At 37.2% G+C, this 26134-nt stretch overlaps 1 protein-coding gene across 1 annotated transcript in view; it reads right to left on the reverse strand.

The window, feature by feature from the left end:
* The window catches only part of WNT10A (Wnt family member 10A), a 414421-nt gene that overhangs the window by 352481 nt on the left and 35806 nt on the right, over positions 1 to 26134 (reverse strand). The gene's annotated exons all lie outside the window — the stretch shown is intronic.

Consider the following 26134-nt stretch of genomic DNA (forward strand, 5'->3'; position numbering starts at 1 on the left):
ATGATTTCCATTGATCTATGCAGGTAAGTAGTCTATTTTATTGGAAAATGCAAAAACACGGTCCCTACTGATTACCACATTAACGGCAACACCCTAAACACACAACCTGTGGTGAGAGACCTGGGTACTCAGGTTGACAACAATCTCACATTCGACCATCGTATAGCAGCAGTGGTCAGAAAAGTCTTTTACTTGATTCATCTCATAAGTAAAGGGATTGCTTCCACAAAAAAAGAGGTTATTACCTCTCTACACTCCTCCCTCTTTAGTCCAATAATTGAGTATAACACCCTATTTGGTATGTACCTCTCCAAATATCTGCACCAACCACAAAGGCCACAGAAATACCTCACAAAGAGAATCCATAGCCTCCAACATCTGTCCTCTGCAGACAGGCTCAAATCACTATCACTCCACTCGGTATCATACAGATTGCTCAGCGGTGATCTGTGTCTCGCCTACAAGGCAGTCTCGGACCCTGCCATACTAGAGAGGCTCCATATCCGCAAGTCTAACTCTTCGTGCATTGCACTAGAAAGTCCTGGATTTAATATGCAACATCAACAAAACCTGTTGGAGTGACAGGTTTGTCTCCCAGAGGCTGTCCCATCTTTGGAATAGACTTACCATACACGTCAAACAGAGTACCTCGCTGACCCTCTTCATGCGCATCCTAGATAAGTGGATGGGAAACCACAGATTTGTCCCAGGGGTTCCACCTGTGTCCCTCATTGACAGAGATGTCAGGTGCTGACTGAGGTTTCTTTTTGGGGATAAACTCTTGGCTAGGCTTGTAAAGGCTCCAGGGCAATTAGCCTAGTAACCTCCTATGATCCTATGATAGATGTGCACAAGGCTTGAACTCATTTAACAGAATTATAAAAAAATGAATTAAAAAGGCAAATAAATACACAACAGCAAACTGGAAAATGCATAAATAAACCAAACATGGAACTCATAAAATCTTAACTACACAAACACATTGTAAACCAAAATGGCAGAATACCAGTGTGGAGTGATTCTAAAACACCAACTATAAGTAAACTTCAGTTGGAGGAGTTGGGGAAGAGAAGACCCCTCACAACCCAATCAAGGAACCATGATAGCAATCATTTTACAAAACTGAAGAGAACTCTTGCCTTTATGTGTTTTACTTGATCCGCAGAACTCCGCGGTGGTGGTGCTGCGGTAGCATTATCGCCTCACAGTAAGACGCTGTCCGGTTCGATTCTCAGCTAGAGCGTCTTCTGCGTGGAGACATGTGTGAATGGGTGTACATTCGTTGAAGGTTGTGCGTCAGGGCTGGTAACTCGGCACGTAAAAATCAACTACCAATCATTAGCGGACCAGAGTTCCGCTGTGGTGACCCCTAACCGGGAAAAGCTGAAAGACACAAACAAACTTGATCCGCAGAACAAAATTCCATTGCTATATATGGAATATGACTTTCTATGCACTTCTTATATAAAATTGTCTTCTTTGAAAAGATTGCTTAATTTGTCTTTTCACAAATGCCACTATTGTTTCAACTCTATGATCACTAGAATTTATAATCAGCACTTTACAACTATAATGAAAATATTAAAACTTCAGTGGTGATTGTGGTATTTAGCAGTGCCATAATCACAGAAAAAACACCACATTCTGCATCTTATGGGATGCTTTGCCTTTATTTATTTATTTTGTTAACATCACAACTGGCTCAAATAGCATGTTACTGTTCTTATTAATTACAGGTTCATAGGTTCCTAGGTTGGTACTAGGCTATCGGCCTTAGGGCCTATACAAGCCTAGCCATAACAATTCCCTGGCTATTTCTTTTCACACTATTTACTTCCTGTACCCCTGTCTAGCAGGGTGACTGACGTGATCCCCGGGGTGAATTTCCTTTCTCCCATCCAATCGTCAAGGTTCTTTTTGAAGAGGGCCAAAGAGGCACTCTGCTTGACATGTATGGGCAGTCTATTCCAGAGTCTGGGAAGTCTCTGGGTCAGGAAGCTATCCCTCCAGCAGTTTTGTTTATTGTGATGACAAGGTTTAGATCCCTGGAGCATGTGGCTCTGAGGGATTGGGATTTCTTTAAGTGTAGCATGTCCGACAGCTCTGGGTTTGACATGGCCTTGTATGTTAAGCAGAGATCGCCTCTGAGTAGACGATATGCAACAGAGTATAGCTGGAGTTTTTTAAGGTGGTCAGCATAGGGCATCTGCTTTAGGCCTGTGATTCTTTTAGTGAGGTATTTCTGCGGCCTTTCCAGTTGTTGCAGGTGTCTTGAGAGGTATATACCAAATGGTGCATTGCATTCTATAATGGATCTAATGAGGGATGAGTACAGTGGGATAATGACCTCCTTTTTTCTGGATGAAAAGTCCTTAGTGATGAGGTGTGCCACATAGAAGGATTTCCTGACTGTTGTGGCGATGTGGTCATCGAAGGTGAGACCACTGTCTATCTGTGTCCCTAGGTCTCTTATCACACTTTCGGTGTTTAGTGTACTGCCACCTATGTGGTAATTCATGGGTACATGTTTTTTCCCAAAGGGGATAACTATACATTTCTTGGCATTGAGCTTGAGCCCATGGCTCTGGCACCAAGCATATGTTTCTGTAAGGCCCCTTTGTAGAGTATCCACATCATTTGAAGATTCAATAATGGCTCCCAGTTTGCAGTCATCTGCAAACTTTGTTATCCAGAGTCCCTTAGTATTGGCCTGTACGTCAGAGAAGTAGATGCCAAACAAGAGTGGTCCCAGGACTGAACCCTGAGGTACTCCACTTGTCACTTGTCTGAAGCTGGATTTGGAGTCAGCTCCTTTTACAGTGTGGGTTCTGTCAGTAAGCCAGTTGGCAACCCATCGAGTGACATAGGGATTAATGCCCAGCTTAGTAAGTTTGTCTATGATTCCAGAGTAGGGGGTGGTGTCAAAGGCCTTGGCGACGTCCAGAAAGGCTGTGTGAACTGCCTTACCCTCGTCCACTGCTCTGGAGACTGATTCAAAGAAGTCAATCAGGTTCAGGAGACAAGATTGCCCCTTCACAAACCCAAACTGGGTGGGGTCCAGTCTTTGAAGGTTGCCAATGTCTTTGTTTATAAGTTCCATGATAATACGTTCCATGGCCTTGCAGATCAGGCTTGTCAGACTGATGGGGCTGTAGTTCCTGGGATCCAAGGTGGATCCCCCCTTGTGGAGTGGGATAACTGTACCTGTACGCCACTCAGTGGGCATGAAGCCTGAGGTGAGGCTATGATTAAGCATGACACTTAGGTGAGGTGCCAGTTCATTTTGTAGTTCATGTAGTACACAGCCCGGGATGTCATCTGGTCCCATGGATGCTGTATTCTTAGCTTTGGAGAGTGCGTTTTTTACCTGTGTGGCCGTTATTACCAGAATTTGGCAATCTTCCAGTATTGAGATGGGCCATTTAGGGGGTGAGAGGGGGGTGAAGTTGGCACTTTTATTAGTTATTTATAAGTTATTTTATTCTAAAGTAGTCATGAGTCCAATGGCAAAGAATGTATACTGATTTTGTACTGTAAATACAGACATTTTATATAATATGACAGTATGAGAACAAAGAGCTATTTAGAAAAAAAATTGTGACATGATTAATACCACATAAATTGTCAGTCAAGTACAGTACATGTGGTAAGTGGCAACTCTAGTGGCTCAGATGTAAGCACACCTACCACTAACACTGGAAGATCAGAATATAGTCTATTGTATTCTAACGCCAGGTTCTGTGGATTCATTTTCTAACAATAACAGTGGAGTGCACCCGAGTGTACCATCCTCCAGATAAGATGTTAAGTCAGGGTCTTATCAGTATGGTAGCTCAAGTGGATGTAAAATATCCCATGGTACTTGCGGAAAAGAGCATTTGCACTTTATCAAATAGTAATAAATGTGTGTCAACTCTATTTAATTCCCACAATAAATAAAAAAAAAATCATCTTAACATTCCTATCACAAAAGAAAAAGAAAAAATTAAAAATAATATTAATTTCTTGCAATATATAACCATTTTCTAACTGGATTAGACTCATATTTATTTGTCTTTTTTTTATTACATAGCATATTATGAGATATAGTTCCATTTTCCATATAATCCAAAAACTTTATTAATCTGTTCATACATTTTCCTCTATTTTTATAATAACCATGTCACATTGTCTTCAATTAAATTCATTAAACAAAGCATTTAAATTGTCTGTGCTTGCATTCCCCAAAAGCCCTACAATCTTTCATAGTTAAAAAATGAAGCATCGTCTGTTGTCTACTACATCCGTCATGTAAACAAATACTTTCTGATTTGATCCTACATTTTATATATTGTAATCAATATCTTCTTACAGTCAAAACACCTCTTTTTATTCTCCTTATCTCCTATTAGCAATACATTATTTTTCTTATTTTATGTTATTACCAAGTTATCTTTTAACCACATTAATTTTAACTTTGTCTTTTCACAGTGATAACTTTCATAGGTTCATAGGTAAGTACATGGCTAGATGCCCTTGCAGGCCATTTTAAGCCTAACCAGTTTCCATTTTTTTCTGTTCAAATTAACCTATCCAATTTGTTAAGAGATTGGCCTTATACATCCCATGGTCAATAACTATATATATTACTCCAATAAGAATAACTGGGATCATACCGTACATAATTTTAGGAGACCCATGCATGCAATAAAGCATTTAAGATCTACCTCTGTCCATTAGTAGTATAGGGTGCAATCTTCTGTTTTCCATTCATAGATTCAAGTTGTACTTGAATATGGACAGGGATGAACTTTGTTTTATGTGGGTGGGGAGTCTGTTCCAGAAAAGTGGTAACCTCTTTTATCTATAACTGTCTCTCCAAACTATTCTGTTGATGTTGCTGAAAAGGTTTAGATCCCTACACTGAGTAAGTTTTCTGCTATTTGACTTGTTGATGTGCAGTAAATCCATCAGTACTGGGTCAGATGATGCCTTGCATGACAGACATATGTAGGTCACCTTCTAGAAGTCTGTAGGATGCCGAGCATAGTGACAGGTTTGAGTTGGACCATGTAAAACATGTTGTTTAGGCCTTATATCCTTTTTATTAAGGTATGTCTATGGGTGTTCCCATTGTTGCATGTGGCTGGACAGATACACTCCAAAGGGGGCATTATATCCGATGACTGTTTTAATGAGGGCTGAGTAAATGGAGACAATGACATTCCTAAATCTAAACACAATGACTTTGTTTATAAGCTGCACAATATAGAAGGACTTTCTTGCAACAATGGACACATGTTGGTCAAAAGTTATGTCATTGTCAGCATAAGTTCCTATATCCTGAACAACTGGGTCAACTCCTAGTGGTATATTGTCAATGTGGCAGTTCCCTGGGGTAGATGACTTCCCAAAGTATACTAAAAGCATTTTTTTTTTTGCATTTAGTTTCAGTCCATGATTTTGGCACCAGTTACCTATTCGGGACAAACCTTCCTGCAGCATGGCTACGTCATTTGGGGATTCAATGACTGCTCCTTGATTGCAGTCATCTGCAAACTTAGACAGCCAGAGCCTTTTGATATTGGCTTTTACTTCAGAAAAATAGATGCCAAACAGAAGAGGTCCCAGCACCTTACCACTGGGGACTCCTCTGGTGACAGGTCTCTTTTCTAGAGGTAACACCCCCAGATTTGATTACTTGCATCATATCTTTGAGACCGCTGGCAATCCAGCAGGTGACATAGGGATTTATATCCAGTTTATTTGGCTTTTCTACTATACTGAGAGGAGAACTGTGTCAAACTCTTTGGACAGGTTGAGGAATGTAGTGTGTAACATTTTATTTTCATCCATTGCTTTGGTGACCTTTTCAAAAAGATTCATCAGGTTGAGTAAGCCTTACCTGCCATTGACAAATCCAGACTGAGATGAGTTCAGTGTTTGGAGGTTCCCTATGTCCTGATTGATTAGTTTCTTGGCTTTCCATATGAGAGTGGCTAGACTTATGAGTCTATAATTACCTGCATCTTTGGAATGCCCTCCCTTATATAGGGGAAATACTGTAGCTGGTACAAAACTTGTATGGTGGCTGATACTGTACAAGTTTGTTAGAGTTGTGGCTAAATCATGCTCCTATATTCATATTACAAAGTACCTATCGTTTTTTACTTTTCTTCCTTGCAATTATTTTGCTGCAATTCCATAATGTCAAAACGTTTAACAGTCCAACTGGCTGCATTACATATTTCAAACAACACCCTTAACTGATTAGCACCTAACATTATCACTATTTTACATATATTTACTCTACCTTAGTTTTCAGTAATATTTAATATATAATACATACTGCTAATTGTTCCATTCTGTCTCATAACAGATAAAGTTGTGCAATATATTTAACTCTATCTGTAATCACAGATTTAGTGAGATGTATTTTCTTACTTAATGAAAGAGAATACCATTTCAGTATTTTTAATATCTTCCACATGAGCCATCATATCATTCACCCCTTTTACCAGTATGTCTAATCTCCACTATGAAATTCCAGAAGTTTTTTTTTTCAGACTTAAACATTATATGTCCTGTCCTCACAATCTCATCAAATCCCTTAAAGACAGATTTGTTTCTTGTCCCACATTTCCTAATGACTTTTTCAAAATCTGTATAGTTTTCATTATCAATGTTTCATCTTTAATAATGCATGTAATATACATACATACATACATACATACATACATTCATACATACATACAAACATTTCAAGCACGTTCATTAATGGGCTTCTAGCTTGCTAATATACAAAATCACTTGTCCCCATAGTAAGTGTCCAGGCTGTTCTTAAAAATATCTAAATAATACTTCCTTTAATGTAATTTGGTAGTCTGTACCATGCATCAGCTACTCTCTCTGAAAAGCAGTTAGTACACTTTTCATTCCTATAGAATCTTCTACATAGGTTGTCTGGTGATTCTCTAGTACTTTTTGACAACCCCAAACATTCCCAGAGGTAGTTGTCTCTAAATGCCCTATATACCTGAATAAGATCTCCTCTTAGATATTGGTAAGAGACTCTGTACAAGTTCAGATATTTTAGTCTTTCATAATAACTTAAATTTTCACATCCATGAATGCCATTGGTAATTTCTTCTGTACTCTTTCCAGTATTTTATGCATGCTTGTTTTCTTATAAGGTTTCCATATTGTTATTCCATACTCAAGTTTGGGTCTAATGTAACTAACAAACACTGACTTCATCATTTTTGATTTCCTAGACCTTATAAATCTTTTTATACAACCTATAGTTCTATAACTATCATTAACCAAGAGGTTATTATGATTAGAAAAACCCATAGCTGAAAATACCCTTATACTAGGTCTTTAAATGAGTCTACAGTTTGAATCACTATGTACTGTATTAGATAATCACCTTTCAATGTATGCCTCCCAAATCTCTCCTATGCCGAAATGGTCAATTTAATCAAGTTATTTTGCAGACATACCTTATCTGTAACACATGTAATCAGTTTATCCAGTTTCAGTTCATCTGCATATAGACTGTAGAACACCTCTGATGAAAATGTTAGGTTTAAAAGATACAATCCAAACAAGTAAAGATCTAAGAGAGACTCCTGTGACTGTAACCACAAATTTCACCTGTCCAGTTGCTGTATGATACTTGCCATGTCCTATTTGTAAGCCATGCAGCTATCTATCCATTAATACCTAGTTGTTTTAATTTATTGATTAGTGTTTTATGTATCACCATGTCAAACGCTGAAGTTGAATCTATATAAATTGCATCACAGCACAATTTTTCATTCATAGCTGTCATCATATCGTTATAGAACATAATGTTACAAGTGGTAATAGATGTATTTTCAACATATACATGCTAGTATATGGTTTCAAGTCCCAACCTATCCAGTTCTGACAATAACTTATCTGATATTACCTACTCCAGTATTTTTCCATAACATGAAAGTAGACATGTGTCTATAAGACTCTGGGTTTGTCCTACTCCCTTTTCCTTTAAAGACAGATTTAATAAGAGCAGGTCTCCAATCCTGAGGAATCTCCCCATACTTATATGACCTAGTGAATAATAGATATAATGTTACTGTGAGCTCTTGCTGAAGTGTTCTCAGTTCATTATTACTAATTTCGTCTCTTCCCTGCTCTTTGGATCCAGTTTGCGCAGTTATTTTTCAATACAATCTAATTTGATTCCAGTGAAGCCAAACTGTTTTGAATAAGAATTTGCAAATATATCTATAATCTGGTTTGTCTGAAAATAAAGTTTAGAATCTGCACACAGTATATCAATTTTTATGTCTTTACTTCTGTCATATCTTATGTATATATAAACAGGTTTTCTGTTATGCTAAATATCTTTATATAAATTTTCTTCAGCTTTTTCTTGATGTTGTGTCACATTATGCTTAATTTAATTTGTTTGTCCAGCTTGTTTATTTCACTTTTCAAAGCTGTAGTTCGACCTCTCATCCATTTCTTACATTTTGTCTCTCACCTTAATCAGGTATCTTGTTCTTATGGAAATATACTCCCCTAGTATTATATACCTAGATCCTGACGTTAAACATTTTTTGATGTTTTGGACTCAATTTCTCTTTCAAAACTTTTTACATTCCATCTGCAATTTTTTCCACTGAGCATATTACTCCAGTTAGTTTTACATAATGACTGTTTTGCTGACATATAATCTATTTTATTTTATTTATTTATTTATTTTAAATTTGTTTACTGGGATAGTCTGACTGGAAACAGGTCCATTTACAGTGGAGGCCTGGGGAGAAAAGCTCCACAATTAGATTAACATCAGCATGATAATACAAACAATTATATAACGGTGATAATTAAGGTAAGCACAGACATAGAAAGTCTCATACAATCCAGTCTAAACAATAAACAATACATCAGCAGTAAGTGAGTAAATTTACAAATTTTCAAAGCTTAAAACACTGATTAGTGAGATAAGATAAAAGAATAAAAAAGAATAAAAAAATGATTAGAGATGACATATTATGTAATTTCAAGTTGACAGTAAGATACCTAACTGTAGCATATATACAGCAGAGATAGCAGGAAGGAAGGAAGGTGTAAAATGTGCTGAGATTGTGAGATTCATGTGATGCATGGAAACAGCCATGTATTCATAAGATGTGGTCTGAGAGCATTTTTGAAATGTGTGTTAGTGGGGGCAGAGGTCAGGGAAGGGGGTAGGTTTTTCCAGGATCTAGCTATGGCATGAGAAAAAGGAGCTTTCCCTGAGTTGTTATCTTTAGAGATGCAGAGGAGAGATTTCTCAGTAGATCTGAGAGGATGATTAGGTCTCTATGGAGAGAGTAACTGGCTTAGTGCTGTTTTTTTTCAAAATATCTAACAGTATTAAAGGCAATGACTAGCTGATGGTAATTGAGTAGCTGGGGAAGTTGTAATCGTTGTAGTTCCCTTAGAGACTGACAGTGATAGGTTCTGAAGGTGCAGTTGTTAGCAAACTTGGCAATTTTATTGTAACATGATTCAAGTCTGGTGAGATCACGTTTTCTGACTTGGGTAAGAATTGGTGCTGTATACATTAGAGTGGAGAGTAGATGGGTTTGGGCTAGAGTGATCCGTGCCTCTTCTGAGAGGAATTGTTTATGCCTATATAGGGTTCCCATTTTTTATGGAGCTTTTTTATGGTTTGTGAAATATGGACATCGAAGAGTAGGTTATTGTCAATTTCTACACCGAGGAGTTTGGTATGGTCAGAGGGAGATATGATGGTACCATTTTTGGAAGAGATTGAAAAGGATAGGAGGTAAGTATAGATTTGTTGGGGGTGAAAAGTAGCAATTTTGTCATATTGGTGTTTAGGGTTAGTTGGGTAACAGTAATCCAACTTTCTACAGAACTGAAGGATTTTTGTGTGACTTGTAGAGTGGAAAATGATGGAGCAGAGCAGATAAGAGTTGGATTGTCAGCATACTGTATAAGGGAGGCATGCTGGGTGGAGGTGTGTAGATTGTTGGTAAATATGGAGAAGAGTAGCGGGCCTAAAATCGAGCCTTGTGGTATGCCTATCATAGTTGGGAGTAAAGGAAATCATATGCCTTGCCATTGAACTGATTGCTGCCTATGTGATAGCTTTTAAACCAGGCAATAGTGGAAGGGGGCAAAGGATAGGGAGGCCAGGGAGTCTAGAAGTTTGACAAGTGAGACCATATCAAATGCTTTTGAGAGATCTAAAAATATTGCAGAAACACAATTATTATTTCTGTGAAGGTTAACCTGGTTGCTGAAGGAGAGGAGAGCAGTTGTTGTGCTGTGATTTTGCCGGAAGCCATGTTGTGTGGAGGAGAGAAGATTGTGTGTGTTTAGGAATTTCATGACTTGAGAGTGAATACATTTCTCAAGCAGTATAGATAAGGGGGATAGAATGGCAATAGGATGGCAGTTTGAGAATTCATACGATCTGCCACTTTATGAAGTGGTATAATATATGAAACTTTCCAGAGTTGGGGAATGTAGGCTTCCTGCATGCAGTGGTTGATGAGGATAGAAACTGGGTAAGTTACGGATTCAGCAGCAATTTTTAGGAAGTTGGCTGGTAGACTGTCAGCTGCAAGCATGGCTGGCTTTAGTTTCAGGAGGAGTTTTTTAATAGTGGACGTGGAAACTGCTGAGAAGGCAGAGGAGGGGATGTTGTTGGTGCATTTGGTAGGCATATGTGTATGGTTGTTATTGGATGGCTGGGAGGATAGAGTTAGGATGGATTCTGTAAAATAGTGATTAAATTGGGATACTATGTCTTTGGTATTGCTGTGTGAGGAGGGGGCTGGAGTGACAATTTTTCCTGGTTTTAGAAGGGAGTTGATAGCATGCCAAAACTTTTGGAGTCTTTTGAGTGTTTGTTTTGGACCCTGAGGAAATAGTTTTTTTTTTGTCTAGTTTGGTTTGTTTCTTGGCCTGATTTCTGAGATGTTGGAAATTATGTTTGGCTATGCTAGTGTTATCCCTTTTTCAGATTTTTCAAGCTTTATTTCTAGACTTTAATAATGCTCTTGTGTCCCTACTCAGCCATGATGCATAGTTTGTCTTGACTCTGATTTTTTCTAATGGCTGTAACTTTGCTGAGGACATTTAAGAGAGTACTTTTAAAGTATTCAATGGCTTGGTCTAAACCTAGGGTTAGTTGTGGTTTCCAGTTAGTTTGTTTTAGAGTAGAGTTTAGCTCCTGTATGTTTAGTACATGGTCATCTCTAACTTGTCTAAAGGTTAAGGGCTTATTTATATTGGTGTGTTTGCATAGTAGAAAAGTGGGGAGATGGTCACTGAGACCATCTGGTAGACAACCTGTCAGGTAGTTTTGTTTGGTGCAATTGACTAGTGTCCAATCTAGAATGGATTGTTTATGGGTTTTTTAATCACCTCTAGTAGGTTTTTGAATAAGATGTAAAAAAATAAAGAGATTAATATGATTAGTGAAGTTGTTAGAATTGCAGGCTATCCAGTTGGTGTTTAGATCACCTATTAAGATAGTTTCTTGTTGCAGATTCTCTGAGGTTCACTGTAATATTTCCTCAATAGTAGGGGAGTTGTTTCCTGGGGGAATATAACAGCAAAGAATATTTTTTTTGTTATTGTTTAAGTATAGAACTGTATCTAAGACTTCGGCATTTTGCAACTTGGGAAGTGAGATTTGTAGAGGTTTCATTTTGAGGTTATTTTTAAAAAAAATTGCAATTCCACCTCCCTTCTTGCCTACTCTATCTAGTCTTTAGATATTGTATCCTGGTGGGAGGATTTCTTCGTTTTGGGTGTTGGGTTTTATCCAGGTCGCAGTGACTGTTAGTATGTCTGGGGAGTAGTGGGTTATAAATGCATGTAGGTCAAGCTTATTGGATATGCTCCTCATGTTGATGTTGAGAATTAGCAGGTTAGAGTTTTGTTTGTTTGAGGGTGGGGTAGTAAGTGGACCTGGGTTTGGGTGTATGTCACCTGAGATAAGCAGGCACTTTGTGATCAGTAGTATGTGTTTAATTGTATGTACTATTTCTAAGTTGGATCTGAATGATATTTCAGTAGTGCAAGATGTAGTTATGTGGAATTTATGTTTGTGTAGTATAGAGCTGTCTCTAAATAGTGTAGGACTGATAGGAAAGTTTATGTGTGAGTTTGTCTTTATGGAACTATGTGTAGTATGGAATAAAGTGTTTTCCAGTGGAGTGTTTGTGTGTATACAAGTGATGTTTGTTAGGTATGTGAGGGTTAGGAAGAGAAATCCTAAGATGATTTGTGTTTTTTGTGCGATTAGTAGTTTGGTGTAAGCATTGCTATCATTTATAGGTTGAGGTAGATGTGAAAGCATGGCGAGTTGCTGCTTTGTGACTGTTTAAGGCAAGGAATTAGATAGTGGGTGTGGATTGTTTTAAGGAGTAGAGGGTACTGATTGGTTTAAGGTGTGGTCAGGTGATAAGGGGTTAGAATAAATGTAGGAGTAGTGGGGGTGGGTGCAAATTGGAGACAGGGTAGGGGAGCAGAATGAGCCATAGGCGAACGGAGTGTGGCCAACCAGACCGTGAGAGTGCAGATCCAATCTGTATGCAGGGTCTGGACAGAACAGTGAGAATGAGAAATGAATGGGTGTAAGTATATCACAAGTTCCCTACCAAATTTTCTTATAACTTTAATATGTTTCTTTTTTTTTTCTGTTTGTCTTTTAGCATAGAAGTATAGTTAATGAGACTATTAGATTATTAATTCAATCAATATGGCTGTAACATTATTCCAGAGTACAGTGGTATCAGTTGTTGCAAATAGCAGAAAAAGTACACTTAACTTACAGGGAGCACACTTCACAGAGAAGGGAGGTGTGCAAAAGAGAAGTATTAATGTTTTTTAAAGATGGCACCGTTGTTATCAGGCCCTTATATAACTTCTCTCCTATGCATTCCTAGTGGGGGAGGAAGGTAGGGACTAATTGCAGGAGGAGTCCTGTGGGTGTGATCGATAGGTCTCTCAGCCAGACTCTGGAGGATGGATAATTCAAACAAAAACAAACAATCAATCGCCTCAAACTGTAATTAATCTTCTGTGCACTGGCTTAGATTTCAGTTTAGCAGAATTATCCAGCAACAAATTAACCTTTATCACCTTTAGAACCCCATCAATGGTGATAAAACTTGACTTGAAGTAACATCTGCATAATTAAAATGCAAAAGGTGTTACATAGTCTGACTCTAATTCCCATTGTCATTATTTTACATGTCTGTTATGCTAAAACAAAAAATTCCAAATGGGTCTCCTGTTGATTCTTGTTGTAAGTTGCACTGGGTGGTGTCTGCTGGAGTGCACCAGCAACTGGAAGCATGTCCTAGCAGTGCAGAGCATCTTCTGGTATGGCTAGTGAAGTCACATAACCAGAAGGCAGCATCCAGTGGGCCTGCAGATGGGCAACCAATCCATAAAATGACCCGCTCTGTAGAACAATGCCTAAGTTTGTTACTCTCTGACAAGCCTAGCATTCAGAAACCACTCTATCCCCATCTTTGTGTTTTCTCTCTTCTTTCTGTTATTCTTCAGTTCTTATTCATTGGTAAACCCTCCTCATTAACATTTGGTCATACTTTGTATGTCTGTATCCATCCAATGTCATACCTATATTTTGTGTCTTTACTAGCCAATCTTTCAGAGTCTGTGTTCTGTGTTTTTCTGTCTGACCATTCTACCTGTCTTTCTCCCTCAATCCCATCAACAGCAATTCATCATTATATTACCTACTGCTTTTCCTACAGAAGAAAACAATTACTCTTCCTTCCTCACCATTCACAATCCATTATTATCCCTGTGAGGTTTTCCTCTGCTTCCTAGTTTCCCTTTTCTTACTTTCCTATATCTCCCATTTCACTTCATTTGGTGGTACATTGCTGTTCACGCCCACATTAGTTGATTCAGAATCCAGTACACTACCTTTCTTGTTGTTGTTGTTGTGTCTTTTGGTTTTTCCTGGTTAGGGGTCGCCACAGTGGAACTCCGGTCCGCTAATGATTGGCAGTAGATTTTTACATGCCGAGTTGCCAGCCCTGATGCACAATCTTCAATGAAGGTACGCCCATTCACACATGTCTCCACACAGAAGACGGTCTAGCTGAGAATCGAACAGGACAACGTCTTACTGTGAGGCGACAATGCTACCGCAGCACCACTCCTTTCTTGCGCTAAACAAAAATGATACTTAGAGTTCTGTCACACTGTATCGTATGCATGAGCAGGCATAAAACTGGCTGCCCTAGCCTGCCTTAGCTATGAAGTCCATCATTTCATTTGCATGCCATATTGCAGTACTACTCCTGGCATAGACCAGCCTAGTGTTGTTCTTTCCATTATCACTGCACCTGCATTTTCTTATGAGGTCTTCTGTTTTGTATGCCAGTGTTATTCAACGTTTGATGTATGTCAAACTAGCTGTGAGCTATTTCACGCAACAATATTCCCAAACATTAATGCTGCTTGTCTGTGATTGAATATGAATCAGATGCATCATGTACTAATCAAAATACCATATTGAGTAAAAAGCTTATAAATGGGTCTAAAATTAATCATAATTAAAGGAGCATTTGAAATAATTTATTTTATAAAACAACTTGAACAAGTTGATATGAGGAGCAGCTGGCTTTAATGAATGTATGTATGACTTCTTAAATAACACCATGTAAAGCAGTTTGAAAGGCAATGACTATGAAATAGCAACAAAAGAAACACATTACGGGTCGATAATGATGATGATGATGATGTTGGTGAACTAAGAACAGACATTAGGATCGACTTACTACAATAGTCAATATACAGAGAATTTATGTATATGAAAAAAGATATTTAGCAAGTAATCGGCTTACTAATCAAAGTCATTTAACTCAATATAAATAATCACGGAAAAGACCAGTGCTAAGCAATCATGTTACAAGTAGTCACAACAACCACTACTCTGAAAGAGGGAATGTAATAGTGAATGCTAAAACAAATTAGCTGAACATTTTTAAGGAACATATTGAATGGTACAAGCAAGCAGATTAATGTTCACAAACTAAATATGTATTATAGTATTTTTCCAGTTATTTAATCAAAAGGACAACTAGACCTTTGACTGAAACTAATTTCAGCTGTGTAAAAGCAAACGCAGATAATTTCAAATTCTATGTGGAAATAAAGTTGTGTGGAGAAAAGAAATAAAAATGGAAATGAAATATCTCAAAGAAAATATTCATGTTATAAAATAGTATGTGCTACTTCAAACAGGCAACAGCTAATTCAAAACTGGCGCCTGAATAAGACCTTAATACTGGCTTAGCTGTGGCAAGGAACACCCGACAATTCATAAAGACCTCCACAGGCAATTTGATTTATGCAAGCAGAGTGAAATGTGATTCAGAGACAGCTATATCCTTAATAAGGAAACTTTATTATCAGCTCATTAGCTTATCTCTGAATTCCACTTCCTTACCACTAGCTGTGGTAGTGGTTGGGTTTAACCCAATGACCCAAGCATAACACTGGCAAAGGCATCCTCTTAACTTACATACACATTCAGATACCCATGCACACAAACATACAGACATACACACACACACACACACACACACACACACACACACACACACACACACACACACACACACACACACATGACCATATACCTCCTACTTGTCCCAGTGTTAGCAGAATATCCCTGCTGTAGCCTTTTATTATTTCCTTGCCTCTTGTAAATCATGGACAATTACAGTCAGTCAATAATTCCAGCCATTAAAGTTTCATTCATCTCAGTGTTTAGAAAATGCATCAGATTCTAGATCTGTAGCTCTTTTAACTTTTTAAGTGACTTGGACTAAAATTCCTCCCTGGTTTCATTAAGTATTCCTCCTGACTTCAACTAGAAGTTTTCAGCATGGATGTTTAGAGGTATATCACCCCTCCACACATACAACGCAGACACAGTCAAAGCCCCAGCCATCTCAGCTGTCCATGATTTTACAAAATCCTCTTGATTGTGCCTGTTGTACTGGCCCTGTCCCTTTTAACTCAAGGAATTACAGTCAGTCAGTAACGACAGTCATTAGAATTTCATGTATCTTACTGTTCAGAAAGAACCATGTAGAGAAAGACCATGTTGGATCACTATGGTAGGCCTGTCTCTGAATCAGAAAAGGCTGTCCCCAGTGGTTACAGCCCTTGTTAGGGTTTTATTGCTGGTCGCAGCCCTTTCTGAATCTTGGACTGATGTGTTTACATTTGCACAGTAAGAGACAAACTGAAGCAGATGTTATTTGGATCATTCCAGAAGTAACAAGTGTGAAATCTCCTATGGAGTTTGTGGCATGGCTTTAGCTATGACTTCTTTAAAAGAATATAAAATGTATTCATAGACAGAAAGCGATAATTGTTTGCTTTTCATGAGTTTTATTGTACCAAGGTAATTCATTTTTGTATATCACCATATATTCCTCAATTCAGAAAATTAAAAATACAAAGATTACAATCTGTACCAAATCTTATTACTACTGACCCCTCATACACACTGTTTTCATGTGTCAATGTAGGAAAAAATATATAGGTCTATTTGACAAGAATTCTACAATAAACAGCAAGTATTATGCATGGGTAATAACAGTAGACCATAAAGCCATTGTTGTCAAACATGAACAGAGTTAATGAATGTCACTTGACTAGGAACTGTTTACAACATCCAAGGAGGCATTCACACTTTTTCAGGAGAAGATTTAACATTGACCTGGACACATTTATGGATTGGGGGTAAAATCTGGACAACATTCCTTTTGGCACCATGGAAAGTCAAAAGCTGAATCCTCCAAAAAAAATCCAACAAAGTTCTCATATAGCAAAAGCATAGCTGTAACTGTAGGAACTAATACTTACAGTTACAGGTATGTATTCCTTCATACAGTTACAAATATGCTGTAGGAAGTAATAAAAGGATTTCTTTTTTATCTAATTGTTACTTAATTTTAATTTTTCTCTTTTCCCAATTCCCAGCATTTCAACATTTCAATTATTTCCCTGCTGTAATCTCACTGTCAAAGAGGTTTCCCATATTATCTCTGACTCCTAAAAATTACTTTAAACCTTTGAGTGCCATCTTTCAAATTATTTCTAAGCATTCACACAAAGTGCATGCGGTTCTATAGAGCTTTCAGTTATAGTATAATTCCTTTACGTGACTTTGTTAGAAGAAAAGCATTTTTTATTCCCAGCTACGTATCCCCAAAGCACAACCCAACACAGATCTAAACAATGTGTTAAACTGCCTGAGGACTCAGTCCAATGACAAAACTTTAAATCAGAAATTTTTGCAGGATAGCAACCCTTGCACCCATGTGTGTGTGGGGGAGAGGGGTAAGTGCCCACACCCCTGAACTCCTATAGGCCAATTGTGTACTTGCACAAAGCTAAGAAAAGGAAATAAATCCCCAAAATAAAAAAAAAAATCCTGCCAGTGCACACTTAACAAACAGCACCATCAGTGATTTTCTATGAAAAAATGCAATCTTGGAGTTCAGCATTTGGGGAATTTAACTTAATGAGTTGTGTCTTTGTCCTGTAGCCCTTTAGTAAAGGTAGCATTATTAACAAAAATACTGCTCTACACTGTCTATATTATTGCAGTAGGAAGCAAGGTTATATTGCTACAATTATCAATGGTATGCATTAAACTGCTATAGCCACTATGTCATATCATCTACTTCACTATCAGTAAATGGGATAGTGTAATTTTGTGCAATGTCCACTTGCCTGAACCTCTCTATCTCTTTTTAAAAAATGTTATCCCTGACACTTCTGCTGATAATGTGCTCTGTGTCCCAGTTTAACAAATTCTAATAAATAAATAAGCAAACAAACAATTCTTAAATATTTAGAAATAACCACCAATAATGGCCTAGAGAAAGATATCACAATGAGGAAGTTGTGATAGAAGGGGTATTTGTGAGTATGCACATAATTATGTGACAAAAAGCAGATGGCACTATGACTTACTGTGTAAGGCTCTTTTACCCAAAGCTATCAGAATAGAAATGTAAAGTTCTACTTTTCTGACAAAAGCATGGTCGCTTTTAAACTTGGATAAAGCTTTTTAGCAGCTGTCCACCTTAAATGCTTTGTCTTATGTTACTGCAGCAATAGAACTTCAGGGATCAGGCATTCAAGCATCCTTCTGTAAGTTCAGATATGTTTCCAAGAATCTAAAGCTACAGCTTTTGGTCATTAAGAATCTTTGAAAATGGATGTAAAACAGAAATGATGAAAACTAAAATCTGTTATGCAGAAACGTCAGTGAGAAATAAATTACTTTATATTGTTTAAGAAAATGGAAAAAACTGAAAGCACAGAAAGATAGGGACCCAAATGGGTTATAGCAACAGAAAAAAAGACACATTTTAGATAAGTAAGATATTAAGCATGTGACAGAGAGGGCTAAAAGTGGCCACTAAGCTTGAGGGAGTGTTTAACACTTCTGATCTAAAATTTAAAAATAAGGAAGCTGAAAACACCATTTGTGAATTAAAGACCAAGCTCCCAGATTCATAAACATAGCCCGCTTCTGTATAAATGTATAGTGTGCATTGTCTTTAGCATGCTATCTCTTTATTACCACAACACTTAAATGTGGCTCTCAGTAACAACAAGAAGACACATTTACCGTCACACACTTTTATGCATACTACATAGATGTGCATTATTGTCTGCAGTGGGATGGGGGCACACTCAGGCAAAGCAGGTAGAAATTTAATAATTTAAATTTCAAACTTTATTGCCATGATATTGTAGTGTGTGTGTGTGTGTGTGTGGTGGGGTGTATTTTAAATCATACTTAAATTATGGGATTGGTGCCTCCAGTGCTGTCAGTGGAGGGGCTTCTTGATACAAGGGTATAAGTGGCAGGAATGTAGTTGTACTGTGGTAGTTACATGCACTGTACTTAACACTGTGATGTGCTTTTTTACATCCCTTCAAAAAGTCTTTGCTATAAGCACTAACATTCCACGTGTTGCTGGTGCTGTTTATCAGCCTGTGTTTGTTGACAATGGCATCAACATTACTACCACACTGCTTTTCTTCATCATGTTTTATCAGCAGATAGTCCACAGTTATAGAGACCTCACTTCTAGCATTCCTTTTGCTGTACACTCCCAAGATTCCCATGTTTTTGAATTGTAGACCATGCTTAGGATCTGAATTTACAAGCAGCATACTGGGGTCTTCCAGGACACAGTAGCACCTGATTACAAAACATGGTGTGTTTCATGTTTATAAGTTGTATTTGACATGGTATGCGAGTTTCATGTGTCAATGTAGGAAAAAATATATAGGTCTATTTGACAAGAATTCTACAATAAACAGCAAGTATTATGCATGGGTAATAACAGTAGACCATAAAGCCATTGTTGTCAAACATGAACAGAGTTAATGAATGTCACTTGACTAGGAACTGTTTACAACATCCAAGGAGGCATTCACACTTTTTCAGGAGAAGATTTAACATTGACCTGGACACATTTATGGATTGGGGGTAAAATCTGGACAACATTCCTTTTGGCACCATGGAAAGTCAAAAGCTGAATCCTCCAAAAAAAATCCAACAAAGTTCTCATATAGCAAAAGCATAGCTGTAACTGTAGGAACTAATACTTACAGTTACAGGTATGTATTCCTTCATACAGTTACAAATATGCTGTAGGAAGTAATAAAAGGATTTCTTTTTTATCTAATTGTTACTTAATTTTAATTTTTCTCTTTTCCCAATTCCCAGCATTTCAACATTTCAATTATTTCCCTGCTGTAATCTCACTGTCAAAGAGGTTTCCCATATTATCTCTGACTCCTAAAAATTACTTTAAACCTTTGAGTGCCATCTTTCAAATTATTTCTAAGCATTCACACAAAGTGCATGCGGTTCTATAGAGCTTTCAGTTATAGTATAATTCCTTTACGTGACTTTGTTAGAAGAAAAGCATTTTTATTCCCAGCTACGTATCCCCAAAGCACAACCCAACACAGATCTAAACAATGTGTTAAACTGCCTGAGGACTCAGTCCAATGACAAAACTTTAAATCAGAAATTTTTGCAGGATAGCAACCCTTGCACCCATGTGTGTGTGGGGGAGAGGGGTAAGTGCCCACACCCCTGAACTCCTATAGGCCAATTGTGTACTTGCACAAAGCTAAGAAAAGGAAATAAATCCCCAAAATAAAAAAAAAAATCCTGCCAGTGCACACTTAACAAACAGCACCATCAGTGATTTTCTATGAAAAAATGCAATCTTGGAGTTCAACATTTGGGGAATTTAACTTAATGAGTTGTGTCTTTGTCCTGTAGCCCTTTAGTAAAGGTAGCATTATTAACAAAAATACTGCTCTACACTGTCTATATTATTGCAGTAGGAAGCAAGGTTATATTGCTACAATTATCAATGGTATGCATTAAACTGCTATAGCCACTATGTCATATCATCTACTTCACTATCAGTAAATGGGATAGTGTAATTTTGTGCAATGTCCACTTGCCTGAACCTCTCTATCTCTTTTTAAAAAATGTTATCCCTGACACTTCTGCTGATAATGTACTCTGTGTCCCAGTTTAACAAATTCTAATAAATAAATAAGCAAACAAACAATTCTTAAATATTTAGAAATAACCACCAATAATGGCCTAGAGAAAGATATCACAATGAGGAAGTTGTGATAGAAGGGGTATTTGTGAGTATGCACATAATTATGTGACAAAAAGCAGATGGCACTATGACTTACTGTGTAAGGCTCTTTTACCCAAAGCTATCAGAATAGAAATGTAAAGTTCTACTTTTCTGACAAAAGCATGGTCGCTTTTAAACTTGGATAAAGCTTTTTAGCAGCTGTCCACCTTAAATGCTTTGTCTTATGTTACTGCAGCAATAGAACTTCAGGGATCAGGCATTCAAGCATCCTTCTGTAAGTTCAGATATGTTTCCAAGAATCTAAAGCTACAGCTTTTGGTCATTAAGAATCTTTGAAAATGGATGTAAAACAGAAATGATGAAAACTAAAATCTGTTATGCAGAAACGTCAGTGAGAAATAAATTACTTTATATTGTTTAAGAAAATGGAAAAAACTGAAAGCACAGAAAGATAGGGACCCAAATGGGTTATAGCAACAGAAAAAAAGACACATTTTAGATAAGTAAGATATTAAGCATGTGACAGAGAGGGCTAAAAGTGGCCACTAAGCTTGAGGGAGTGTTTAACACTTCTGATCTAAAATTTAAAAATAAGGAAGCTGAAAACACCATTTGTGAATTAAAGACCAAGCTCCCAGATTCATAAACATAGCCCGCTTCTGTATAAATGTATAGTGTGCATTGTCTTTAGCATGCTATCTCTTTATTACCACAACACTTAAATGTGGCTCTCAGTAACAACAAGAAGACACATTTACCGTCACACACTTTTATGCATACTACATAGATGTGCATTATTCTCTGCAGTGGGATGGGGGCACACTCAGGCAAAGCAGGTAGAAATTTAATAATTTAAATTTCAAACTTTATTGCCATGATATTGTAGTGTGTGTGTGTGTGTGTGTGGTGGGGTGTATTTTAAATCATACTTAAATTATGGGATTTGTGCCTCCAGTGCTGTCAGTGGAGGGGCTTCTTGATACAAGGGTATAAGTGGCAGGAATGTAGTTGTACTATGATAGTTACATGCACTGTACTTAACACTGTGATGTGCTTTTTTACATCCCTTCAAAAAGTCTTTGCTATAAGCACTAACATTCCACGTGTTGCTGGTGCTGTTTATCAGCCTGTGTTTGTTGACAATGGCATCAACATTACTACCACACTGCTTTTGTTCATCATGTTTTATCAGCAGATGGTCCACAGTTATAGAGACCTCACTTCTAGCATTCCTTTTGCTGTACACTCCCAAGATTCCCATGTTTTTGAATTGTAGACCATGCTTAGGATCTGAATTTACAAGCAGCATACTGGGGTCTTCCAGGACACAGTAGCACCTGATTACAAAACATGGTGTGTTTCATGTTTATAAGTTGTATTTGACATGGTATGCGAGTTTCACTGAGTACATCCTTACACAGTTTCACTCGTTATTTATTAACGGCATCCCAAATTAGCTCCTTAAAATATTTTATCTTTTAGAATTATAAAACTCAGCCAATGACTTTGAATATATATTGAGCAAAATGAGGACCATATTCCCAGGTCAGATAAAGGTTAGCTTAAGCACTCTGTTGTCATATAACACATTCATGAGCCCTATATGGTTACTTAAAATTATTGCATTTTATATGTTCCATTTGTAAAAGAAGCTTCTGCATTTTACTTGTGTATAATGTAAAAATGAATCTGTATCGATATGTTGTAAGAATAAACGTAGTCTGAGTAGTAAGTACAGTTAAGGTTGTCATTGGCATTATATGGCATGTTTATTGAACGTTTTGTAACATGTTTTCTAAAAATAAAATGTTACAGCTTTGTGCAGAGGAATGTGCATTACCCATTCCTATGTATATACGTATCTTTCTACTATCATGGTTTCAAAAAAAAAAAAAAAAAAAAAGAAACTAACTGCTTCCTCTTCAAGCAACTAAATTCAGTTTGCCATCTGAGTAACAAAATGAGCAGTCCTTGAGTATTATATGTTATGATTAAATTCGATTTCCTTAGTTTTGGGTAGTTTGACATTCACCAAAACGGGGTTTCACCAGCTGGAGTTTTCTAAAATGAACTTGATGGAAGCAGCATTTCATACAAAGGGATTTGTACTTTGCCCCAAATAAGTAAGTAAGGTGACTGTAGAGATGATTATAATTAATTAGGAGTACAAGGGTCACCCCATGAATATTTTAGGGAGTAAAGGTTGCTTGGTCTTTATCATATACTTCTTTGTTATGAGTATTTGTTTCCAAATACTCTTTCGCTCATTGTATTTGATTAAATCTACTCTAGAGAGAGTGGGAAGAGTACATTCATCCTATGATCTTAAAACCAGCACTGGCTCTATATTGCCTGCTCAGAGATAGGCTTCATTGACCTAGTCTGTGCTTATTTTAGTAATCTGAGGTATGTTTCACATTTAAAACATCATGTAGTATGTAATAATACACCTCTGTCTCATGTTAGCATCAGAATTTGCTTATGGTTTAATTTGATGTTGAAAGAAAATGTAGGATATAGCTAAATGTGCAGGACCATTTCAAGTCTTCCATAAAATGATGCTGCTTCAGGAAACTGCATCAACTCATAGTTTTTGTAGGTGATCTCTTTTATAATGACACTATTAAGCATAACCCTGAATACTGCTGTATATTTATACTACTTTTCAGCAAATCCTGCCTCTAAATTTCTGTAATACCTGATGGCATTTTTTTTTCAAATAGGAATAACAATGGTGCCATGATAAAGGTTAATCTTACATTTCAGAATAGATGGTGACATAAAAAGCAGAGGCAGAAACCTTATCAATAGCTTTACTTTGCTAGACATAACTTCTTTAGTGTGGAGGCCCCACAAAAGGGCTTATAATATGCAATGTTTAACTATGTGGGTATAACATATAGATACTGTTACTAAGGTTGCTTACAAAATAAATAAAATAAATGTTACTTACTGAGATAAAAATAGATTTTTCTTTAAACAGTCACAATATGCAGAGCTAAAAATGATTTCATATAGCACTAGCCATTACAGACTGCATGCATTCCATATCAAATAGCCTGTCAGTTTAGCACTTTACACATATTAAAGCAATTTAGATCTGAGAACACAATGCCATTCCTTTGAAGATAATGTAGGTCCACATTTACAAAGCTGAAAGGTGAAGCTCATCTCTATGCCCTGTGCTCAAAAGCTGAAAGGTGAGAAATACTGTGTTCAGTATGTTATATTAGACCACGTCTCTAACAACACAAAAAAGAAAATAAGTGGTGACTGCCCTTATCAAAAGACCTATCAGAGGAAACTGTAGCTCATAGTACTTAATGGGGAGCTGTAAAATGACAGAAATGAGTTTGAGCCCCATGGATCCTCACTTTAATATTATAGCATAATAGTGATCAAATGTAACATAGGAAATAATGACACAGAATGATTACATGTAACTAACTACTCAAGACTGCCAATTTTGGAATGATTTTAAAAAAATAAGAGGGTGTCATCACTTGAAAACCGTGTCCAATTGTTGTCAACAGAGATTTTAAATGTTACCCCCCCCCCACACACACACACATTATATGGGTGATAAACACGGTAGGTAGTAAGGAATGCAGCAGTATAACAGCAGTGTCCACTTTTAAATATCTACCTCTGCCTTTTTCATGTGACAGTCAGTATTTCTTCAGGCATTTATGTCAATACTAATGCAGTTTTGCACAACTAGCTATTATGTTCAGTAATTTAAAATATGTGAACAGCAAATCTTTTGCCAGAACAAATAGAGAATCTCAAAAACAGAAGTGGAGAATCACCTTCACACTTAGGACCACCATGGAATGTGATAATTATGTTAATTAGACAACAGTTCATGTAAGTATATAAGAACTGATGTACCAAACTTGGTTAAGTCCATTTAGATGCAATTTTCTAAAGGTGCCTAGCAACTTACACGATCTACTAGAAATCTTTAGTACATGGTAAAATAGATGAGTTTGCTTTGATTCTGTAAAGAAAAAATCTTTGTGTAAAGAAACTGAAAACTGATTGTTTTTAAGACATCCAGAACAGCTGCTGGCAATAAGAATTAGTAAGCACAGTGGCGGATCCAGGAATCTGAGAAAGGGGAGACGCAGTCTGGTTAGTCAACTACCAGGGTGGGAGTAAGAAAGTGGGACACTGATTTTTGGGGATGTGAAAAGATCACCTTAAGATGCGCTAATGTGTGAAAAGAAAGCAATATACATTCAACTGATGGATAACCTCAAATACAATGTTCATGCTCATAATTAACACTAAAAGGTATCTTGCGATACCTAACATAAATGTAGTACAGTCAACAAATGTAGTAGAGAGCTGGGGTAGTTGTGGATAGGCTGTGTTTTACCCTCTTCTACAGTCAGTCAGAGGCAATCGGACACTGAAGTAACTGCAGGCGTTCACAGAGCAGAGGAATTTAGTCATAAGTTAACCACTATAGACAAAATCCCTACTGTAGATTAGGTGGTACCACTCTGTTCTTTTTGCTTGCTTAGTGGGTATTAAAACATTATGTGTCAGTATCAATATCACTTTTTTACATTTCAAACTTTTTACCTCATTTGACAGGTGATGAAATGAATTAAAGTGAGTGTGTAACATTTACAGATCAGCTAGGAGTCATATGATGTTATCCTATGTGCTGAGTACACCCCCTTCCTGCTTAACTTCAATGCCTACTACTTTGAAAGTCCCTGTGGCTGGTGGAGGGTTGTCTAGATTTCTCCAGAACTCCATCATATCTAGGCTTATATAGTGAAATAATGACCTAGAAATACTCCATGTATTGTTAATGTAAATAAGATAAGCTACTACATAATAGCCAATTACCAACCTCCTTTCATGTCACTAACAACACATGAAATATACATAAACAAAGTAAGGTCACAATACCTCTCAACCCGCAGACATCAAAAATACAGTAAAGGCTCTTGGACAGCAGATACATCCAACCAAAAATCTGGACTGGGAAATTTGTATACCTAACATCATAACTCCTCCAAATTCACTATGACTGTAGGATGCTATCACTCAGTAACAAAAGTTTAAAAAAAAATGAGTGCTAAAAATGACTCAAAATATAGCCACATTTTACTCTAAAACAGATGACATGACATAATAATTATTAGGATATGGAGTATTTCTATATCTCAGTAAACAAGCACCCTGAAAGGTAGGTGGAAGTACAGCAAGACACATGAAAGGATAAATGGCCATCAAAGGAGAAATTAAGTTACAGGAACCATAGTGTACAGAGATGCTCTCCAGATTATGATTGGATGGTGCAGTGGTGCAGCGGTAGCATTGTCACCTCACAGCAAGAGGTTCTCTGGTTCGATTCTTGGCTGGGGTGCCTTTGCTGTGGAGTCTGCATGTCCTCCCTGTGTTCATGT

This window comes from Protopterus annectens, chromosome 6.part0, assembly GCF_019279795.1.
Source record: "Protopterus annectens isolate FY-2018-M chromosome 6.part0, PAN1.0, whole genome shotgun sequence".
In the NCBI taxonomy this organism is placed as follows: domain Eukaryota; kingdom Metazoa; phylum Chordata; order Ceratodontiformes; family Protopteridae; genus Protopterus; species Protopterus annectens.